This window comes from Oncorhynchus clarkii, chromosome 14, assembly GCF_045791955.1.
Source record: "Oncorhynchus clarkii lewisi isolate Uvic-CL-2024 chromosome 14, UVic_Ocla_1.0, whole genome shotgun sequence".
In the NCBI taxonomy this organism is placed as follows: Eukaryota; Metazoa; Chordata; class Actinopteri; order Salmoniformes; family Salmonidae; genus Oncorhynchus; species Oncorhynchus clarkii.
In genome coordinates, this window is record NC_092160.1 from 3,462,066 (window position 1) to 3,482,949 (window position 20,884).

Genomic DNA, 20,884 nt, shown 5'->3' on the forward strand with positions numbered 1-20,884 from the left:
AGTGGGGGAGGAGAGAGGGAGTGCATCAGTCTCCTGACACTGACAATCTGCTTGCAAATTTCATTAACTTTATTTTCCTTTCACCCTCCTCTTTCTGACTCACAGGATGGCTGCTATAAATCTCCTATTGATTCCATTAAAGCCTCACATGTCCAGACAAGCTGGCAGCACAAAAACATATTACTGATAAAAGCCTAGCAACACACTCAAGGATATCTTACGCACGCTGCAAGGAGGAGCCGTCCTCGTAGCGGGCAAACACACGCACACACACACACACACACATATACACACACACGCATACACACTGCATAAACACAAAGAGAGAAAGAGGTTTGGGATTTACTGGTAAACGTGATCCAAGTTGATTCAATTCAATTTTTCTCAACAGACGCTGAAAAATAATGAATGGCATGGCCACACAATTCGGTTTCTATTTCTAGTTATCGCGGCCTCTCCCTTCACCGAAGGTGAGAGGGAAAGTGAAAGAGGGACAGTGAGATGAGGAAAAGCACCATTTCAATTGAAATTGAAATACCTGGAAAGTGGGAAACAGCACAAAACCTCAACCATCATCAACACGCTTGTCCCAATCATATTATGTACTTCCGTAGTCAAAAACAGACATATGCCCCTCTTCATAACCCGTATTCACAGCATGCTGCCATAAAGAGAGGATATAAACACCCAGTCATTGATTCTACACCGCTGACTGGTCCGCTATCTGCCTGTCTAGGGTACCAAACAGAACAGGAGGGGCGTGCTATCTAGGGTACCAAACAGAACAGGAGGGGTGTGCTATCTAGGGTACCAAACAGAACAGGAGGGGTGTGCTATCTAGGGTACCAAGCAGAACAGGAGGGGTGTGCTATCTAGGGTACCAAACAGAACAGGAGGGGTGTGCTATCTAGGGTACCAAGCAGAACAGGAGGGGTGTGCTATCTGGGTTCCAAGCAGAACAGGAGGGGTGTGCTATCTAGGGTACCAAACAGAACAGGATGGGTGTGCTATCTAGGGTACCAAACAGAACAGGAGGGGTGTGCTATCTAGGGTACCAATCAGAACAGGAGGGGTGTGCTATCTAGGGTACCAATCAGAACAGGAGGGGTGTGCTATCTAGGGTACCAAACAGAACAGGAGGGGTGTGCTATCTAGGGCCTGTTGCTCTCGGCAGGGCTATTATCTGCATGCCAAATGTCATTTCCAGCCAGGCTCGTCAGTAGCTTTCTGTTGCCTGCAAGCCACACAAACAACATCCACATCCCATATCCAGCCCACCACCAACCCACCCCAGCAGGCCCCAGACCAATCCAGTCCCATACTAATCCAGTCCAGGCGCAGACCCCCTCCCTGGGCACAGTTCGTGGCAACGTCCCAAATGGCACCCTTTTTCCTGTACCCATAGCGCTCTGGTCAAAATAACAGAATTTGGGACACACCCAGTGACCTACTGTAACCAGTGCAGCAGGAGGAGGAAAGATGGGAGATGAGGATGAGACCAAAGCCTCCCTCCTAGCTATTTCTGTCTCTGATATTAGATTACATTATTCATTTGAAATAAATGACACTAACCAGGTCAACTCCCATTGCTTTTATATTACATTTACCCCCTCCTCCCATATACACCCTGCTCCAGGGAGGACAGACAGTTCAACATGTGAACCTAGAGTGGCGGGGATGGAATGGAGTGGAATACACTGCAGGCCTCGTTAGTGTTCATCACAACACTCTGACTGGTGTCCTCCGTCACCCCTCTTTCCTGTCAGGGAAACATAAACCGGGAGCTCCGTAACATGAGAAGCCATCTATATGATTGCATACACTGAGTGTACAAAACATTAGGAACACCGTCCTAATATTGAGCTGCACCCGTCGTTGCCCTCAGAACAGCCTCAATTCGTCGGGGCATGGACTCGACATGGCGTCGAAAGCTTTCCACAGGGATGCTGGCCCATGTTGACTCCAATGCTTCCCACAGTTGTGTCAAGTTGGCTGGATGTCCTTTGGGTGATAGATGCGGGAAACTGTTGAGCGTGAAAAACCCAGCAGCGTTGCAGTTCTTGACACACTCAAACCGGTGCACCTGGCACCTACTACCATACCCCGTTCAAAGGCACTTAAATATTTTGTCTTGCCCATTCCCCCTCTGAATGGCACATATACACAATCAATGTCTCAAATTAAACTGTCTCCTCCCCTTCATCTACACTGATTGAAATTGATTTAAAAAGTGACATCAATAAGTGATCATAGCTTTCACCTGGTCAGTCTATGTCATATCATGTTACTAATGTTTTGTACACTCAGTGTATATAACCCATGCAGGCCCGTTTGGCCCGAGGTTGATTGAGGCAGGGAGAGTATATGTATCAGGGAGGCACATTTGTTTGATTTCACATATCCATGATGTCGGGACACATTACCGGTGGCTGGCACTAGCGAGAGCTGACAGGGTTAAGACAGCATCTAGGCGCCTGCCAGGCCGCCGCTCCCCTCAGACGCCCAGCCCGGCCCAGCCCAGACCTGACGATGCTGCCTGCCTTATGAGATGCACATTTCAGTTGTTCTTTCATTTCTTTCATTAGAGGAAAAAACAGCAATAACGGGGTAGAGAGAGGAACCCAGAGGGGATGGGGGAGCATTTTGTGTTTCATGAAACCCGAGACGTCTTCAACGGCTGACTCCGTGCAACTGCGGGCTCCGCCAGGCCCGTCTCCATTAGGGTACTATCGCCAATGAGGTGTGCTCTCTCGTGTCACAATCCCCATTTTCTTCTGTTATAAGAGGCAGGCTCTCTCTCTCTCTCTCTCTCTCTCTGGGGAGATGTAACATTATTCAATATAGATATATACAGAGTATAACGCATATTGAACAGTGGGTGGCTCATATTTCAGTGTTTTACAACCAGGGTAATGGCGATGATGGGGTAGCGAGAGGAGTAGTGTGTTCTCTCTATGCTGCAGTAGTGTACTCTGGCTACAGGGAACGACTGGGAAGTATCGGTATTGGTTTACAGACACTTTTGAAAAATGGAGACAAATTAAAATGCTATGGATTTCTCCCCTCCTCCAAAGGCTTTAAAGTCTAATTGGCTTTCAGGACGACAGTAGCTCTTAATTAGGTTGGAGCATGAAGGTGCGTTTTCACGGGGATGATGGGATGGGGCGGGCAGGCAGAAGGGTGGATGGACTGTGTGACGGGGAGCTACTATGGTCAGCCTCTTAGTTTCAGCATGGAGACTCGGTCTGGACATCCGTCTTTCACCCAAAGACACAAGCCTGGAAGACCCGATCAGGCCAGTCACTCTCTAGTCTATCCAGTCACTCTCTAGTCTATCCAGTCACTCTCTAGTCTATCCAGTCACTCTCTAGTCTATCCAGTCACTCTCTAGTCTATCCAGTCACTCTCTAGTCTATCCAGTCACTCTCTAGTCTATCTAGGCTTGGATTGTGGTTTCCCACTTTCCTTTTACACCGTATCTCTTAAACAGACGGGGGCCTCGTAGTTTAGAGATGACGTACACGAAGGAGGTGGCAAAGTGCCAGGCAGGAACCACACGACACACTGGGTTTGGGCACGTCGATCTGTGCCCCATAACTAACATCGAGCTGGACCACCACATTACTGACTGTCTCTTCACCCGCGGCTGCAGGTTTCGTCTCGAGGTTGGCATGTCCGGCAGAAGGAAGAGAGAGCTTGATTGTTACCATCTCCTGTCTGACATTTAAAGGAGATTAGGATACGTTTCAGGCTGTATTATAAGTACAAAGGGACGGGAAGGACGGGAGGAGTCATATGCATGCAAATGTAAAGCACGTGTACCGTACTTGTAGCTGAAAAATGTTCGCCCTCCATACTTAACCCTCCACTGCGTTGACGACAATGACAACACAGGCTATTGGGATTCTACTAGCGGTGTGGAATTGGGTTAATTAAAGCACAAGCGTGTGAGTGCAGGTGTGTGTGTGGTTGTGTGTGTGTGTGTTTGTGACAGAGAGAGAGAGAGAGAGAGAGAGGGAGAGATAAAGCAAAGGACATGAAAGTTGGGGCATCCGTGTCGGCTGATCATCCTTGGCAGGCCTTTGTCCTCGGCTTGGTATTCAACTCCAGCATGTTTAACTCCTCTGCCCTTGCTTAGTGTCTTACATCTACCCCATCTACCCCTTGATGGAATTAACTCGCTGCTTTATGAATAAAAATATTCCACTATTGATCCTCGTGGCTGAGAGCTGACGCAGGCTAAAGTGGGACAGCTCTTCGGTTCTTTACACCGCCACCGTCGTCCTCCATCCCGCATTTGTTTCTGGCGCATAACTTTTGAAAAATAGGAAGCTTCTAAATCATCGTAAATGGTCTCAAACACTCCCTTGGGTGCTCCAAGCTCTCTGCTTAAGGTTTCACATTCCTTTGCTGCCTCCCAAGAAAGAGCGGGTAAATGGAAATTATAAATGGAAATAGTTTTTCCCCCGTGTAAGTATCTATTATGTTTAGTTGATACTTTAATTAAATTGGACAGCTTAATGTGATTTATCCTGATCCATACCGTTTATAGATATAAAAGCCTTTTTGGCTCTAGCTCCAAAAAAACGTCAAACATATTTAGTTGAGTTACTAGGAGAGAAAAAAAAGAGAGAAATAGTTGGAGAGGTTGGGCACACTGGGTCATTTGTTATTGGTTCGTTTACTTTCATTTCTTGTGTGCCATTTGCATTAATTCTCTTTCTACTTCGTCTTCTTCTTCGGGACGGAGGGTTTCCGATAGATCAGGCTTTCAGGAACATTTACGGTTGTAATAAATTGTCTAGTTGTAAGGGATGACGAGACCGCATGAGGACAGCAGATCTGCTTGTCTGTTACACCAAAGTGATTGGAGAGATGCCCCTGCATAGGCACCTGGGAGGGGTAGACACAACATGGCTGACACCATCGCACTTGGCCACCCAATGGAGAAGGAGTGAACCCCTTACCCCACTAAAAGGGGAACATGTGAGGATAAGATGGCTTTGCTAATCAGATAATGGGATTGAAGGGCTCTTTAGATAAGTGGGAGGGGAGGGACGGGGAGGGGAGGGCTGGTGAAACAGCTGACACCGTGGTTTTCTCTTTATATGCATCTGGGGAGCCTTCAGCACACATAAATAATACTGAATAGATTAGTAGATTGGGTTTTGGTGTGTGTGTTTGTGCGTGTGTGTGTGTGTGTGTGTGTATGTGTGTGTGTGTATGCATGTATATGTATGCATGTATGTATGTATGTCATGTGTGTTTGTGTGTGTGTGTTTAGTGGGTTAGAGACACAGGAAGGGCAGTAGAAGTTCTAATGCATAGAGATCCTATTCAATTATTCTAATTCCTAATTCTGTGTTCTAATCCATCTCACTGCAGGTCAGGGTTGCCACGGATACCAAGTGCCATGCTGCTGGAGGTCCAATTAACTTAGAGGAGAGAGGGTGCAGGTGCTGCCGCTGCTGCTCCCGGGGAGTACATTGTGTGGCTGAAGAGAGATAGTAGTCGTGTGTGTTTGTGTGTGTGTGTGTGTGTGTGTGTGTGTGTGTGTGTCAGTGAAGGCTGCTGAGGGGAGGACGTTTCATAATAATGACTGGAACAGAGCGAATGGAATGGCATCAAACACATTGAAAACATGTGTTTGATGTATTTGATACCATTCCACCTATTCCGCTCCAGACACTACCACTAGCCCGTTCTCCCCAATTAAGGTGCCACCAACCTCCTGTGGTGTGTGAGTGGACATGTCACACACAGCCTGGTGTAGATAGTGGATCATGTGAGGAGTCTGTGTCTTGACCACAACACTCCCAAAAGGCATTAGTACTACACTACAGTACTGTACCCAGATCAGATCTGAAGCCCAGATACACATGGTTATATAGATCATAGTGCTGAGCGATTAACCAACATGACATTTATTTTATTTGGGGGGGGGGGGGGGGGTTGTTAAATAACCAATTGGCCGATATTGGTTCAATTATTTGAATTCCATTTAATTTGGTTATTTTCTGAGTCCAACGCGCTTTCTCTAGAGAGAAATCAAATCATTCATGAGAGAAATCAAGTCTAAAACTATGTAGGACGAAAGCAAATATTAAACCTAGTTCAGCGCAGAAGAGTGGTCATTAACTACAATGACCATAATCCATTGCGCCTGTTTTATCCGGGCTCAGAGATGGACACACTTCTATGTCTGCTAGGTTAGGTTAGATTCACACAGACCGCACGAGAGAGGAATGTACACAACACAACAACTAGAGAGAGAGAGGGATAGAGACACTTTGTGAAAGTATGCCTTAGCAACTTTGAAGAACAAGTCAAATGATTTTGTCAGACAGCGCTGCAGCATGTTTCAGGTTGGGCTAGCCTAGCTAAATAGGATGACTCAAAGACAGTAGAGTATAGGAAGCACAGAGATAACGTTGTCTGGCTGTTTGGATACTTCCTGAGCAGAGATGAGATGATGACTTTAAGGAATGAAAAGTGATAAAGCCATCAAATAAAAACTGAATGATATATACAACTGAAATATTTGATTAATTTCATAGTAATTTCCGATTTTTCTATTGAAGTCAACCCATTGTGGACCTGACAGAGACAATGGAATTATCAATGGAACTTTTTTTGAAACCGGAATCAAAAACAGTGAAAAACAGTTTATTAATCTAACCGAACCCGAACCGACCTCAAAAAGCACTAATCGCTCAGAACTAATAGAGGAGTGTGTGTATGTGTGTGTCTCTATAGCATTGACCATTTCCATACAAATCAGATCTGAAGCCCAGATACACATGGTGGGGGGGGGTTATTAAACAACTAACTGACCGATGTTGGTTCAATTACTTTATTCCATTTCATTAGGTTGTTTTCTGAGTCCAACGCGCTGTAGACACAATCTGTCTACTGTGACCGCACACCGCATCAAAACCTACAGCCACCATCCCCATCTCAATGCCTCAGCAACTCCCGCTGTCCTGCCTGTAAAACCATTGCCGGGCATGATTCAAAGACACGAACAGCCTTTGAGGTTGTTTTCATCATTGTAGGGCATCTCTATAAGTGATACACAGTGTGTTGTTGGAGAACCAAGAGACAATTCTGAATCGTTCAATGATCCCAATTAGTATAGTCCAATAATACATGTCTCAAAGAAGCTCCGATTCACCCTTACTATCATTTATTAACATATCTGACCATATTTCATTACTTATCATACATAATGTTCCCGGTTGAAGACAGGTCGATGGAGGGGGGGATGAATAGAGGGAGGGAGGGCTGTTTGGTTGTTTCTCGTCATCTAAAACCCCCTAATCTCTTTATAATTACCTTAATCCCGTTAGCTGCAGTGAGTGGCTAATGTCAAGGCTAACTGGATAAGAATCCAGGCTGGTCCAGGCAGCCCTCTCTGGCCTTCCTAACTCACACTGAGTCCCAAGTGGCACTCTATTCCCTACATTGTGCACTACTACTGCACTCTGGTTAAAAGTAGTGGACTGTGTGCACTCAGCCAACTAACTACTCAGCCACCGGTTAATTAGCTGTTCAGGCCAAATTGGAGGGGTTTGGATCCAGAAAACAAAGTGCAGGTAAAAAGCGCAGAAAATGCCAGTTTTGTGGTCTCGCTCATTTAGAATTCATGAATTCACTCAAAATTCTAGTTCACAACTAGTAAGTGCACATACAGTTTCGATTCATGCGGGACACTTTAATAGCTGTAATCAAAACGGCTGATCAGCGTTATTGTTTTAAGGGGAAGAAATGAAATAATCCCTCATTCATCTACGCTAGGTGTACAAAACATTAGGAATACCTTCCTAATATTGAGTTGCACTCCTCCTTTTTGCCCTCAGAACAGCCTCAATTCGTCGGGGCGTGGACTCTACAAGGTGTCGAAAGCGTTCCACAGGGATGTTGGCCCAGCGCTTGACTCCAATGCTTCCCACAGTTGTGTCAAGTTGGCTGGATGTCCTTTGGGTGTTGGACCATTCTTGATACACACGGGAAACTGTTGAGCGTGAAAATCCCAGCAGCGTTGCAGTTCTTGACACAAACCGGTGCCCCTGGCACCTACAGCCATACCCCATTCAAAGGCACTTAAATATTTTGTCTTGCCCAACCACCAGCTGAATGGCACAGACACACAATCCATGTCTCAATTGTCTCGAGGCTTAAAAAATATGTAACCTGTCTCCTCCCTTTCATCTACACTGATTGAAGTGGATTTAACAGGTGACATCAACAAGGGATCATAGCTTTCACCTGGATTCCCCTGGTCCGTCTTTGCCATGGAAAGATGTTTTGTACACCCAGTGTATATTTGATGATCACAAATTAAGAAAACCATACAATAGATGTGATTCATTCATTCACGTCCCATTGCTCAACTGTTCATCAACAACACGTATTTAATTCTACCCAGACCGTTTAAAAACCACATTCATGCTATCGTACCACAGAGCTAAAGAGTGACGTAGAGAGAACACGAGAATATGAAAATCATTCATTCAACCAGGGACAAAAATCAACATGGACTAGAGTGAATTCTCTTCATATCCAATCATGTAATATCACAAATCCCTGGCTTTTCTAATTCATGGTGGTTCGCTGGGAGAGCATATGGTGCGGAGGAGAGATGATTTAGTACAAATTAGAGCTGCTAAGACCACAGTGCCCAGGAGCATTAGACCTAAATCTAATAACAGAGATATGGAGAGAAAGAGGGAGAGAGAGAGAGGGAGGAAGATAGATAGAGAGGGGGGTGAGAGAGAGAGGTGCGAGGAGAGAGAGCCCGAAAGACAAATAGTGAGAGAAAGAGAGAAAAAGAGAGCAAAAAATAATGAAATAAATAGAGGGACGAGGGGGTTGAGTAGGTAGAAAGGAGGGAGTCAGGGATCTCTAGAAAGGTCATAGAGGAAGGTGAGGACAGCAGTAGAGGTCCAGTGAGAAGTTAAGTTTCCTGCAGGAAGGCTGTGTTGTTTCTCCCCTTGCACCTTAATTATCCTTCATGTGATTCTAGCAGGGTCAACACCATTCCACCAGCCTGGTCATTAACATGTAACATAACCTGAGAACCAATGAAAATGTAAGCCCTCACTACTGTAAGTCGCTCTGGATAAGAGCTAAATGCTAAATGACTAAAAAGTAAGATGTTAATTGCAACCAGAGAACGTGAAAGGAAAGGAGAAATGCTACAACAACCTGGAGAGAGAGAGATAGAGAGACTGAGAGAGCATGGGGCCAGGCCCCCAGGGGCCCCAATCAGTACACAGCTCTGTTATCACATGGAGGGGAGGGGGGGACAAAGCCACACAACTCCAACATGCTAAACCATAAGCCCCTGCTCCTTTCCCCTCTTCCCCACAACCACAATATGTACTACTGCCATTCTACAGAAACGCAAACAGCTGACGGCTCCCATTCGTGGATAATTGCCCAAAACATGTTAATATGAAAGAGAATAACAACAATAAGCTTTACAAGGCTTTGCTGCTAATTTCGCTCACCAGGTTTTACCTCACGTCTTTCAACCACCAACGGCCGCACACCGCACACCAAAATAAAAACATCTTTAGACATCATTCTAACTCATCATGACTAGTTAGAAAGATGTTTCCCGGCCAAGTTGTGAGATATTACTCCACATTGAACATTGTGATTAGATACAAGCTAGACAAAGAAATGTTGGCTAATTGTTGGACTATTAGGTTACAGTAAGATGATACTCCGCAGCACCAGTCTAGTGTCACGTTAACACAGGCACCCAGCCAGTCAACGAACGAGACAGAGAAAGAAAGAAAGAAAGAAAGAAAGAAAGAAAGAAAGAGAGAGAGAGAGAGAGAAAGAGAGAGAGAAAGAGAAGGGGAAGAGAGAAAAAGAGAAAGAGAGGACAGAAGCCACTGACGCAGCCTGTACAGGCCAGTTCATCCACAAGGTGGAGCTCCATGGCTTCTCTCCCGCTCTCTCTGTCCTCCCGCCCCAGCCACACAATCAATAAATTAATCTGTTTATGGGATGGATGGCAGAGTAAAGTATTTATTCAGGAGGGAGGTAGAGTTAGACTACATTCTAGGCCGTGTGCCTTGGGAGGCATAATATTTCTCCACATGTTTAGATGTGAGCACATTAACACAGCAGAGGGCCTCGGAGAAGGGTGGCAATTATGACGCCCTCACAAGTATCTGTAGATATACTGAGAGCCCTGACTGACTGACCGGCTGACTGACTGGTTGACTGTTCTGGAACAGCTCTCACGACCACAGACGCTAAGCCAAACCCAAGGCAAGCAAGGTCGGCTGCACCAGCCAAGCTTTAAATGACTAGTGACAGTAAAAATAGGTTAAAAATAGTCCCAGAGGGACATCAGGACACGTCCTTACTAAGCGGTCGGGAGAAAGAGGTGTAGCCTTGTAGGAGTTTGTACTGTACTATTGCAAACTCAGAACCGTTTGGCTGAAGTTTGTGCATTGGCAGTGGGGTTTTGAGAGGCTAGAGCCAGGAGTCTCTCAGGTTCTCGTAGTGGTACTACAGTACAGTATGTTGTCTGCCCTGTCAGTAGAGCTGGCTGGGAGGAAGGACAGAGGAGAGGGCACTCATGATCCCACCCTGGGAGCACAGATGGACAGACGGACGGACAGACAGACCGACAGATGGGCTATCTTCTCCTCTGTACCCCCCAGGGCTCAGTGGAAAAAAAGTTGAGTCCCTGTATACGTCCCAAATGGGACCCTATTCAGTGTGTAGTGCACTACCTTTGACCAGGGCCTGTAGAGCTCTGGTCAAAAGTAGTGCACAATGTAAGGAAAGGGGTGACATTTGGGACGCAGTCTCTTGTCTCCACACCTGTTTGCTTCTGGTGGTGGGGTGGGCAGGGCGGGCAGGTGGGCAGCTAATAGGATCCCAGCAGGGAGGAGAAGAGGAGAGGTGGAGTTGGTCTCTGGCTGGAACAGTCCTCTTGCTTCCTCCATGTGGAGATAAGAGAACGAGACAGCGCCCATCGGAAATAAGATATCAGCAGGGAAGGTAACACTGAGCATCACCGGGCCTGAAATGAAAAACCCCGACAAGATTGCCTCCATGATATCTGGTGCGTGGGGGCAAGCCATGTAACATTAGGCCACAGTGTTCCACAGAGAGGTAAACACGGCTCATAACCGAAACACAGCTCAATGGAGATGGCTGTCTCACAGGGAGATGAATGCAGAGCTGTGTGACTGGCGCATGCATCTTGTCCATTGACACCAAAAGAGAATGTCAAGGCAACACGCCACGTACACTGTGCCTTGTTCCATCACAGTGAACGCCTCGAACATTAATGTTGGCCATCAAGTTGCCCGGTTCCCCTGTGTACGAACCAATGCTTCCTGGAATCAAGAATGAAATTGAATTGATTGGAATACCCTTCCTTAATCGAATCAGTGGACGTGGCACGAGTGGCACGGGCCGGCCGGGCGGCAGTTTCCTGTAGGAAATGGGGCGGTGTGTAAACATACTAACAACAACCCTATCCCCCGCTTCCACACACACACACACACACACACACACACAAACACACAAACACACAAACACACACACACACACACACACACACACACACACATCCAATCACCCCTCCCTCACTGAGCCAAGATACCAGTCCTAGGGGAGAGGAAATCCAATTGCAATCCACACCTAGTCACGGGGCATTATGGGTCCAGTTCCTCCCGGCCTGCCGGGGCGGTCTGTGTTTAGACTGCTGATTATAATCACCATCAACTCATTCACATCTCATCTGACTGGGGCACCAGGCCAGGGGTCCTCAAGGCTGACCGCTGGACTCAGCTAACATGCTTCTGACCATTCTGCCACTTAACCCGACCTACTCTCTTCCCTTGGCTCACAGTGGCAGTGTTACTCTGTTACGCCTCACCACTGCATCCATCTTACTTCCTCTCATTTGAACAAAACACGTTCGGCACAAACCCTTACATTTCCTGCGCGGCTCACTCGGCTCGGCCATCTTGATGCTTTTCTTCCCTTTTCCCTCGATCTCCGGTTGTGTAGATACACTGTGGAGCAGTAACGCCCTTCTCGCTGTCATGTTTGTTTTGAAAGTGTCACTCAGGGGCCGGGGATATCACTTTCCAACTCAACACATTCCAACAATAACTCTGCCCGGGTTGCATTTCTATCGCTCGAGGAGGCCAGGAAAATTTGAACGCGGAGAAAGTTTACACTCTACATACTATCCCTCCGACGGCTGAACGTATATAAAAGTGGAGAATATACACGTGGCGCCCTGGGCATTTAGGCATTGATCAAATATACAGCTTGTGTTATACTTATTTCTCTGGTGGAGTCAGACAGACGTGTTAGGGGCAGTGTGTGTGTCTGTGCGTGTGTGTGTGTGTGTTATTTTGTCTGGAGGTACTGCACTTATATCTTACTGGGAGGCCTAGGGAAGCCATCCATTAATGTCCCTCTGATGGGAATGAAATGGAGGGCTTTTCACTTGGAAGGAAATAAGTAGCTCTCTGTCATAGGTTATTTCTAGCTTATTAAGGCCTCTTGGGTCATAAAACACAACTAAATGGTAAGTTGTTACCCAATAAACTAATGACGGGGTCAAAGGCATTCTGTGTTACGTCTTGGCGGGTTGCACCCTTTCAGTTCATTCCCAAGGCCACTGCAGACAGACAGAGTGGTGAGGTGGCATCGGAGGGGAACATACTGTATAGGTTTAACACAAAGCAGAGGAGGGAGGCTGAAGGCTTAGAGGCTAAGCAGCACAACGCTATAAGGAGGGAGGGAGGCAGGGTTGAATGACCCTCATGATGGAGAACAGCTCTGTCCAAAAGTCGGGGTCCATTTCACAGCATGGAGCCGGCTTAGTTTCGCTGCATGCGTACGTGTTTCTATGTTTCTGTCCATGTGCGTTCAGGGAGAAAGGTGGTGGTTAATGTGTCCCTGCAGTCCAAACCAACCGTCCATGTTCCCCTTCTCCTATATATAAAGGAATGTTCCAGACCTAACCCGGAGAAGGTGCAGGCTACAGATGACCTCTAGCACTGGCAAGATGATCTCATTGATGATGACATCATGGGGCAGGTTGATTTATAAGGGCTCTCGGATGAGGCCATATTTAAATAAACATTGGCATCCTTTCTCAAGGTAGAGAATAGGCCCCTCTGGGATCTTATCCAGGGGCGAGCGAGGGGAATGCTTAGAGGGGAATACTTGGAGGGGAATGCTTGGAGGAGAATGCTTGGAGGGGAATGCTTGAAGGGGAATGCTTGGAGGGGAATGCTTGGAGGGGAATGAATCAATGGCCTCCCCCTTTTATGCCCTTGATAAAATATTTATATGAGAGAAACATCTCAGATCAGGTGCAACGTAACTTTACGGTTGTGTGGGATAGATGAGGCTCAATGTCTCTCTGGAAACGGCCATGAAAATGACAATAAAAACAACAGCCACCAGGCAGATAGAGAGGGCTGGTAAACGCCAATGCTAAATGGGTTGTCCACCCTTGTTAACACCCGAGCCCTGGCCTGAAATTGAGTTCAGCTGCGGCGTGGCATTACGGAGTGTTTTACGCGCTGCATCATAAATCCACAGGTTCACGCTGGCCTGGGACCCTTAGGCCACATTTCCACCTTCCTTACACTATTAGCAGACACATATTTCTGCCTTTTCCGGGGGCACCGAGGTACAGGGGTAAGGTAGAACCTGGGGAGTTGGGGACCAAGCAGGAATGTTAGCACAAGTGTCCCGTTCACCTATATATTAACGGGCCAATGAATGAAACTAGTCGTGTTCCAGCTTGAAGTGTTTTTTGTCTTTTCACTACTGTTATTATTATTTTTTTTACAGAAGGACATCTGGTCACGCTGTGGGTGTATCTGGGGACGGGGGGTGGGGGGGTGGGGTGAAGTTTTATATAAGCTTTCTCACGGGCGAGTCGAGCAAATATTGGAATTAAGTTAATCATGCCTCCAAGGTCTGACTTTTATAGAGTACAAGTGAGGGGCAGTGATTACGCTGCTATGGGAAATGGGCTCGGCGGGCTCTGTCAGTCTGCTAAGGGGAATAGGCCTGTTCTCCTCTCCTACCTCCCTGCAGTGGGCAGTATGTATATATCATGAGAGAGATGTTGGAGAAGCTCTAAACACACTAAGCATAAGAACACAATCCAGAAGTGGGGAAATACACTGTAGGGCTTGCTGCATCCAGTAGAGAATGTTTCAGAGAGGTAGGCTGTATGGGGCTGGAGCCTCCTGATTGGTGATTTCTATTCCCGCCTCCACAACAGGATTGGTTGGGTTAGGGTTTGGAACACATCACAGCGTTCTCTACCTGGCTGAGCCTGTAGCCTGTGTTGAGATGATGAGCTGAGTGTTGTGCAAACTTTGCTACTGGCGGTGGATGAAAGTCAAGGTTATCGGGTGATCAGGATAGCAGCCACTAACACCCTGCTGCTCTGACTGCATCTTACCACCCGCCTGGTGATCTGTTCTGCTCCACACACAGACTGACATTAGCACTAGCGTGTCCATCAACCACAGCCACAGGAATATTCTGTAACTGTGCTTCTGCTCCTCTCACCCTGGGGATTCCCCTGCTTAGAACACTACAGCAGCACCCAACATGGCCGCCTGGCTGCCATCTGTATGCCAGCACAGGGGCAGATCAGGTGGAGCCAGGCACGGCAGTAAAATACAGTAAGTGCCTCTCTCTGGTGGTTTAGAGAGAAAACAGGTTCTAAACCTCCCCAGAGACCCCCCCCCCCCCCCCCCCCCACTGTAACTACTCCTTCAACCTGCATGCAATCATCATCAGACCAACCTCTCACAACATCAGGCCATTCATGTCTTGCAAACTCTGGTCACCCTGTGGGGGGCGGGCGGTGGGGTCTGCGGGGAATCCCCCATTCCGGCCCTGCCTCTTTCCCATCCTGCCTTTGAATGGTGGAACGAGCTCCCCAGCCACCATAGTTAAAACAGCAGAGCACTTGGCTATCCTCTTTATATGAAGTCAGAGTAGGTTATTCTTCGAGCAGTAAGAAAACTGGCAAATACTGTCCATCCGTTTACACAATATGAGTTGCAGTTTTGATAACTTTAATTATGCGCAAACCATTTTTTTTACTAGCCTCAGTCTCAGCCCAGCCCAAGCCAATTAGTGGACTTCCAAAGCACATTTAACGCGCATGCCCATCCTAGTAAATGAAGTGTGTATTGTCTGAAGTGACAGAATTTGGCATACATTTTCAGCACACACATCCCTGGTTCCTGAGTAGACTGCTAACAGGGGTGAGAGACCAGGATCGTCTGTAGTGGCTCCAGGGCCCTGCGGTACCAGGTGCTGCGAGGCCAGATGGCTTTGCTGAGTTTTGCTAACAAAGTCATTAAAACACATTTAATTTACATTTTAGCCAAAACAAATCTCCCCTCCAAGGCACGGCTCCTCATCCCAATGCAGGCAGGGCCTATAGCTCCCACACAGAAACAGAGACAGGCAGAGGGCATGGCAGAGCTGGGGAAGTGAGGGTACAGTACTCTGACAGAGGCTGCCTCCAAAAATGGCATCCCATTCGTTATATTGTGTAGTACTTTTGACCAGGGCCCATAGAGTATAGTTGAGTATAGGAGTCCACTACATGGAGATTAGGGTGCCAGAATGGCCTCCTGGAGCCGCTGTGTGGGAAAACTGAGCTATGTTCGCAGTTAGGGAGAGATGACAGACGGAGAGGAGCTGAAGAGGAACCCCTTGTCCTCCTCTGACAAAAGAAGAAAGAGTTTGTTTTCTCTCTCTCCCTCCCCTGCTGGTTCCTCAACCACAGCCCTGCAAGCTCACATCAAATTCAGCCAAGAGTATTTCACCAAACCGTTCACATGCTAGGAACATCCCCACCATGAAAGAGCTACTGCTTCCAATTTTGACAAGATACTACTATATGTCAGCTTTGAGCTCTGTATACAGGCCATTTTGGAAAGTGTTCAGACCCCTTGACTTATTCCAAATGTTGTTACATTACAGCTTTCTTCTAAAATTGATTTAAAAAGTTTCCTACAATCTACACACAATACCCCATTATGACAAAGTGAAAACAGGTTTTTTGAAATGTTTGCAAATGTATTAAACATGTAAAACAGAAATATCTTATTTACATAGGTTTTCAGACCCTTTGCTATGAGACTTGAAATTGAGCTCAGGTGCATCCTGTTTCCATGGATCATCCTTGAGATGTTTCTACAACTTGATTTGAGACCACCTTTAGTCAATTCAATTGATTGGACATGATTTGGAAAACCTAAATCCATTTTAGAATAAGGCTGTAATGTAACAAAATGTGGAAAAAGTCAAGGGGTCTGAATACTTTCCAAATGCACTGAACAAATGGGTTAGTCACTGGCCATAGTAGTAATTACTGTCTTTTCTCAATAAATGTCCTAAATTAGAAGACAGAATGACTCTGCACTTCTTCGAGAAAGCATTGGACGTTCATTTGAAATTTCCCTAAGTCTTAGTGAAAAGAATTTGCAGTTTTAGCATCTTTCTAAACAATCATCCATGCAAGACCTTTACATGTCAAGATTCCTATTAATTACACTGGCACATCATTCCAAAAAAATGTAATGTCAGGGGAATAATCTGAGAGTTTAGTTTACTGACTGATTCTTTCGCTGCCCAGTTTGTCCTTCCTGTGTGCTCCATCTCCCACAGTACCACTTAATTTGTTGAAAACACTTAACAGCAAGTTAACTGAAGCAGCAGATTTGAAACAGACACTGCAAACCTTGAAAACTCCTCCTTATGATCCTCTATCCTTCCTTTAGGGCCAAACCTCTCAAAGAATTGTCTGTTTCGAGTTTCAAACACTCCTGAGTTTGGGCATTTCATTTAGTAAATCTGAAGCAGCTGATGCTTATAAATAAATGAAAAAATATATGTTACTCTTTTTTATAAAGTATGTGCACACAGATATGGTTGCTTTTTATGATGGGGCAAACCAGTAATTTTCAGTATTCAGAAAGATTGAGGGTAGAAATTTGACAAATCGTGGTAAAATGAACTGCATGCCCTGCTCTTTGCCCTCTATTCGTGATTCTTTGCTTCTGAGGGAGGGCTAATGCCAATGAACGTGTGTGGGATTTTGTGAAGCTGCCAAAGGAGTAAAACAACAACAACAAACTTGTAGTAATTGAGCTCCTTAAATGGTCTTGGTAGGCCTCTCTACAAGGCAACATAGACTGCCTTGGCACTACCTTCACATGTGACAGTGGAACCTACGAGAGCGTGCTGTAAGACTTCAGTTCCATTCACATGTGACAGAGGAACCTAGAGCGCGCTGTAAGACTTCAGTTCCATTCACATGTGACAGAGGAACCTACGAGAGCGCGCTGTAAGACTTCAGTTCCATTCACATGTGACAGAGGAACCTACGAGAGCGCGCTGTAAGACTTCAGATCCATTCACATGTGACAGAGGAACCTACGAGAGCGCGCTGTAAGACTTCAGTTCCATTCACATGTGACAGAGGAACCTACGAGAGCGCGCTGTAAGACTTCAGTTCCATTCACATGTGACAGAGGAACCTACGAGAGCGCGCTGTAAGACTTCAGTTCCATTCACATGTGACAGAGGAACCTACGAGAGCTCGCTGTAAGACTTCAGCTCCATTCAAGCTTGTCCTGATGTTTTGGAAAAAATATTATTTTCTTGAGCCAGGAGAAAATGGTGATATCTTGCTCTGTCAAAAACATCCATTGTAAACATTCAAATCATGAGCAGAAATCCTCCATCATAATATAAATAAAATGACTCTTGTTTTCCCTAGTAGACTGGAGGATGTCTTTATGGGCAATTACAGGCCAATCCTGTGTAAGACCTGTGAGGTACTGTAAGAATGAGGAAAGACACATTAGCTCATTTGCTGTGTGTGGGTGGACTCTACCGGCTTGTATAAGGAAGCAATAGTACAGTAGTTCTCCCTGAGCGGGAGTTCTGACATGTGTTACTGATCTGGTAGAGTAGAACTGCTCTTTCTGGAACAATGGGTGCCGGTTAAAGTGTTCATATTTTGGGGTTCCTGACATCTGTGGGTGATGTACAAGGGCAAACATGATAACTGGAGCTGCCGAGGCTGGGGCCACCTCTCGGCAGTTTTAAAACGCCCCCAGATCGCTGCAAGATGTGGAGTTCGGAGGCCACTTGGAGGAGTGAGGTTCCACTGGCACAAACGCTTCTGACACTTGTAATCCTTTAACAATTGCTATTTGAGGGAAGCACTCTGATAATGGCCCCCGAAGAGCGTTTAGCCTGATGCACTTACTGTCTGACTTTATCACGATCCAGGGCTCCTCAGTGATCCCTCAGTGCTACCAGGGAGCCCACTAGGCATACAGTGCAATCATCTCAACCAGATGTGTCTCATACTGTAAGACCCCTGTTGCTGATAGAAGACCCCGAAGACCTGATCAACCTATTCATTATCCTGTTGGCTTTCCTCCCCAGACGCTGCAATCATCTCGGAGAAAGCTTCCTCAGACAATACATTATTTCTCCCTGGCTTCCAACGGGTAATGCCTGATAATGAAAGCTACAGTATCCTCCCATTGGGATCTTCTTCCTCTTCCTCATCATGTGTTTGCATTCTGGACACTTTGGCGTTTCATCTTTCTGCATCTGCTCGGTGTTTAGGAGGTGGGTCCTTTCCTCCTGTGGCCTTAGATTGGCCCCTGGCCCTCAAGGCTCCTTGGGGCCCTTAGAAAGACTTCAAACTGTCTCCTGATTTCTCCTTTCACTCCTAAACTGCACTCCAGGCCAAGGATCCTCTGGTCCTCTTTCTACAGCTCACATCCTCCTCTCTGTGGGAGTCCATCCAGAAATGCTCAGAGCCCATCCTGACTGAGTGCCCTATTGCAATGACATTGGTCATGCTTTGTTGTTTGTTCTCCAGTTTCCTCGAGGGTGTCAAGATCTGATTTCATTTATAAAACTGAACGTTCTACAGCCGGGGAGAAATAGTTAATTTTTTTCAAGCCAAACAATCAACAGAACAATAAATCACTTGATACAGTACAATGACTTCCATAATCATTATTGAATTCCATGCGTGGGCTACAATGCCATAGTTCAATGTAGAGAATAATGTCTGTCTTTCAACGATACAATCATCCTTATTGTATAGAGGCATTGCTCTATTACCTACATGATAAACAGTCAGAGAGAGAAGAGAATAGAATCCTCAAATGTAGTTCTCCTTTGCAGGAGAACGAAAGGTGTTCTAGACTGATAAAATATGCTAAGCTGTCATATCTCACTTTCTGTTTTATCTCAACTGGGTATTATTCAATTGGTTTTCTCTTGAAGAATCAAAGCCCTCTGAGTGAGTGGGGACTTGGGGGACTGGGGGGTGACGCTGTCTGCACAATAAATGTATCTTCCCTGAAATCACAGTGTGGCTGAGCTGTAAAACACATGGGTACAGTGCGCCCTCTGCCAAGACAACTAACAGCCTGCACTGAACACTGCAAGGGGGGGGGGGGGGGGGGAACAGCAGAAAGAGTGACAGCACACTGACCCTAAGACAAAAGTGCCACGCAATACACATTTGACCAATCACTGAGAATGGAGCGAGCATTACTGCATTTCCAGCTTTGTGACAATAGAGGCTTCTTTCACAGGGAGGGAATGGCTAGTTAAAACCCTCCTAGAGTCGATGTCCGAGCCCCCGCTTAAAATCGAATTAGCATGATAAAAACATCTCCGTCAACATCTGTCAGGTTAAGCTAGAGATATCTTTTTGTTGTTGTTGCACACGCTGCGCCTCACCGCATCCACCAGTGACGGACTTCCGCATCTGCGGTGGAAGGTGGCCGAGCCATAGTTTATCAGACCATGAGATCTCGAAGATCTGTCTTCTCTCGAAAACATCTGTAGTGTCTGAACTGTTTGGGCAGCACACTAATATGACACCTCTATGGAAAGACGAGACTCTCACGAACAAGTTGGTTGTTTCGCTCTAGGACATCCACAAAGCCTCACAAGACTCATCTGAATGTAGCCTGGTACCAGTTTTTATAAAAATGAATAGAAGTATATATGGAAGTAGTTTAGTGCCCCCAAAACATTTTTGTTAAATATGGGTTAAATTTTTTTTAATAATAATAATTCCTGATCTTTCTTATATCTCTCAGATATAGGACAGACACTTTAAAACAAACATCCTTTTGATTTATTTTTCGATGATCTGTTATAAGGCCAAATGTAATGTTTCATTTTTTATACCTAAAGGGGTCCTAAAATTCAAAATCAAATAGCTAAATGATCCTTAGTTTGACCATCTTAAAACAATTCCATATGTTAGCTTAGTAGAATCCCCCCCCCCCCCCCCTGGCTCAGACTATGCTACCCCTTGAAATGACATGGAGGCTGCTGACTTAGCCAAACCAACAGATGATCTACTTAATGTAGAATTAATCAATGTTCTCCTATAGATTGCCTGCATTGGCTCGGGGCTGCTTCGTCGGTTCAACTTAACAAGGGAAATTCAACCTTTTCCTGGCATCTGTATGCCATTTAGCCATAAACATCATTTTTTATGTGTCTCTTTTCCTGTGTTATGTGTTCTTCACTGCTGGACATTTCAATGATTCAAATATTTGACCGAGTAAAAAACCTCTATAGAAGTGTTATACTGAGACCGCATTTTCCAAAGGGCTCATCTGCCATCGCAGTTATCATGATGAAAAGAGCTTTATTTTGAGCCACATTATATTGTATGGCATCAGATTGAACCGAGGCTGCAATGTCTGTTTCGTGCTCAAGTGGACAATGTCTTGATATGGCTGCCCAGAACTTGCAGTTCGAGCAATTACCTAAAAGGGCATCTGTT

The 20,884-nt window shown here is 45.9% G+C and overlaps 1 protein-coding gene across 2 annotated transcripts in view; it reads right to left on the minus strand.

Annotated features, from left to right (window-relative positions):
- Positions 1 to 20,884, minus strand: part of LOC139366141 (slit homolog 3 protein-like) — a 221,573-nt gene that overhangs the window by 96,337 nt on the left and 104,352 nt on the right. The gene's annotated exons all lie outside the window — the stretch shown is intronic.